The sequence below is a fragment of the Dasypus novemcinctus genome, chromosome 2 (assembly GCF_030445035.2).
Source record: "Dasypus novemcinctus isolate mDasNov1 chromosome 2, mDasNov1.1.hap2, whole genome shotgun sequence".
Classification (NCBI taxonomy): Eukaryota; Metazoa; Chordata; class Mammalia; order Cingulata; family Dasypodidae; genus Dasypus; species Dasypus novemcinctus.
This window is the reverse complement of record NC_080674.1, coordinates 183,979,843-183,983,190: the sequence shown is the minus strand read 5'-3', so window position 1 is coordinate 183,983,190 and position 3,348 is coordinate 183,979,843. Positions and strand designations below refer to the sequence as shown.

The 3,348-nt window shown below is 55.3% G+C and overlaps 1 pseudogene; it reads left to right on the top strand.

The window, feature by feature from the left end:
• Window positions 1–559: 559 nt before the first annotated feature.
• On the top strand, window positions 560–2,927 carry LOC101418573 (intraflagellar transport protein 46 homolog pseudogene; annotated as a pseudogene).
• Window positions 2,928–3,348: the final 421 nt, after the last annotated feature.

Genomic DNA, 3,348 nt, shown 5'->3' with positions numbered 1-3,348 from the left:
CCAAAAGGAAAAGTCATGCCGAGAGGACCGCGGCGAGAGGGGCCGAGACCCCTACGTCATGCCGCCGGCCTGAACTGAGCCCGCGGGCAGGGAGCCCGGGGACGAAATGCCCCCACCACCCTCCTCCCTCCTCAAAGCTCCCGCTGTGGCCCCCATTGGCCAAACCCACCGAGAAGCCAGAGGGCAGGGGAGGCTGGGCCATGCAGCCCCTGGGGGTCAGATTCTTGGGGAGCGCAGAGCGGGGAAGAGAAGAGATCTGGAGTGGGGGGCAACTGGGAAGCAGCCCACCAAGCGCGCTCGGTGTGGCTGGAACACGGAGTTGAGTGGAAGGGTGGCAGAGGAGGGGGCAGGGGTGGGGCTGCGGAAGGCCCTGGCGAGCAGGCCTGAGCGGCAACGCGGGCAGCACAAGCCCGCGGCTCGCCTCGCCGGCGAAAGGAGAGGGCGCTGTCCGCTGAGCGGCCTCAGCCCGGGACGTCTTGAACCCAGGTAAAACAAGCCTGTCTCTTTTATTTCTGTTCCATGCCGTCCTTCCCCCCTGCTATCGCGCAGAGAGAGCCGCATGGAGGAGCTGAAGGTTTCCCAGAAAGACAAGAACTGCCGTCTGCGTTCCCAGAAGGCCGGCTCCAGGCAGCAGGCTGCGTCTGCGGGTGAGGCCTCAGGGGGCCGCACGCCAGCCCCCTTCCGCCCGGGGAGCGGTCAAAGCCGCTCCTGAAGGCATCCACTGAAAGTCGTATTGGGGTAGAAGACCATCCCCACACATGCGAAAACAAGCCCGGGAGGGAAATTCCAGGATCAGAACTGTTTCCAGTCTTTGGACAAATGCATGGCTATTTCAGAGAAGCTTTTCCAAGCCCCCGAAGGCAAAGCAATCTCTCCGTAAAGCAGGCCAGGTGGATCCCCACGATGCCAGCCTCACAAAAATGTGGAAACCCTGGCTTGCCCCTTGAGGCCCGATGGCTCACCGGGACCCATTGCTTGTGCTTGTTAGCTGCCCACTGGCCAGTGCCACTCACCCAAGCCTATCTCCTGATGATGTTTCCGTCAGCTCGCCTTGGTAAGCCATCGGGAATTAAATTTACAGCAGGAGCGGTTGCTTCGTTCTGCTCTGAAAAAGTCAGCATAGAAAATAAATGGAACATGGACCAAGATCTACCAAAAACGACAGCGTGTGTGCACCGGTGAAAGCATGGTAAAAATGGGGGAGGGAATACGCGTCACCGTGGGCACACATCACGTGTGATCTTGTCCAGTGTCTGGCAGAGCGAAGGGCACTTGGTAGGCATTTGATAAAGATGCCTGGAAAGAAGGAGGGAGATTGGGAGGGAGGGGAAAGAGAGGGCGGGAAGAAAGGAGGGAGTGGGGAGAGAAGGAAGGAGGGGAGAGGCAGGTAGAAAGGGCAGACGAAAGGAGATTCTCAGCTCAAAAGTTGCCCAGGAGGAGAGCAGATGTGGTTCAAGCAATTGGGCACCTCCCTCCCACATGGGAGGTCTCGGCTTCGGTTCCTGGTTCCTCCTGAAAGAAGACGAGCAGACACAGAGAGCACACAACGAACAGACACAGAGAGCAGACATCGAGCACAAAACAACAGTGAGGGTGGGGAGGGAATAAATAAATGGATCTCAAAAAAAGAACAAAACATCCAGGAACCCAGAAGATGCTGAAGCATTTGCACTTAGAGAGAGAACCATGGCTGACCTACACCTTCCACCCGTTACCTGGTACGGGTTGGAAAAGGCTAAGCTCATGAAACCAGATTCAGGACAACAGACTGGCGCCTCCAGGAAGCCCTGACGTGGCCAGGTCTGAGGATGGCACGAGACCCCAGTCTAGGCTGTGGTTCTTTCCATACAGAGGAGACGGAGTCAGAGGGGCTACAGACCAAGATGGTTGAAAACCAGACGTACGATGAGCGTCCAGAGAGTAACGACTCTGAAGAGGCTGCAAGTAATTACAGTCCAACCCCAAGACGCCGAGGCCTTCCCCTTCTGCCCGTCTTCCCAACGACACCTCAGCTGATAACAGCAGTGATGACTATGAAGAGGAAAACAACGAGGAGAAGTTGAACCTCAGCAGGACGTCAGTGAGGACGACGACGAGGAGGAGGACGACTCACCTGAAACGGATTCCGATGAAGATGAAGAGGACGAAGAGCATGGCGCCCCTCGGGAAGGGGCTGATGATCCTGCAGATTACGGACATTTGCTGGCTTCTGCTGAGACTGAGGAGCTCTTCCAGCACGTCAGCAGGTGCACACCTCAGGGGGTTGACCTGGACCACCAACCAAAACCTCTCACTCCCGATTTTACCCCAGCTGTTGGGGCTATAGATGCCTTCTGAAAGGTCCCACGTCCGATGGAAACCTGACAGCCTCGGCCTCTTGGTCTCGGAGGAGCCTCTATGAAGCAGTCAGACCCCACGGGGCTCTCGCTCTGGTTAACAGAGAATTCCAAGCAGCACAATATCACACAACACAGGAAAGTAAAGAGCCCGGAAGATGCAGAAAAGAATCCCAAAGCCATGGACACGGGGACTGAGAGCATCCTGGGGCGACCCTGTTCTAAGCCCCCTGCAACTGCGCACTCTACCAGGCCGATGCCCGATACTGACACACTGATGTGGGAATGGTCCCAGGCTTTGAAGAGCTCTTGGGCAAGGCCAGCCTGCCTCCTGCTGAGACCAACTGCAGCCCGGCCAAGCATCCTGCCATCTGTGCCATTCTAGACATCCCTATCTGCAAGAGTCAGATTCTGTACCTCCACCTGCTCTTTTCTCTCTACTCCAAACTCAAGAATTCACAGCATTTCAAAGCTCTAGCTGAGGGCAAGAAAACATTCACCCCTCCATCCAACTCTACCCCCCAAGCTGGAGATGTGGAGACGTTAACCTTTAGTGGAGACACTTCCCAGGTCGCTCGGTCTCAAGGCTGAGCTGGATCTTTTAGCCCAGCTGAGAAGAAGAGAGTGTTATAAACCCGCCTGGCATCTTCGCCTGAGTCACAGCTGGACACAGGGAAAACGCCCTTCCTGCCGCTCTCTGCCTGAGAGCCCTGCAAATGTTTGCTAATGGCTTCTGCCTCTCTCAGGTTCCTTCCCGTGGGAATTCTGCATCTACACCGCTGTGGGAATTCGAGTTAGAAGAATTGGAATTTCGGGGTCCCAAGGAGCTCAGACTAGGAGGACAGTTTACAAGACGGTCTCTCTGCGATGGAATTATTTTCTTTCATTCTTGAAGTTAGTTGGCAAAGATTTTATAAATAAAATGCTCTTTTGGGTAAAAAAAAAAAGCAAATTCAAACCCTTCCCGCCAGAAAATACCAAACCATTCTTTCCCTCTTAATGGCGGGGAGGA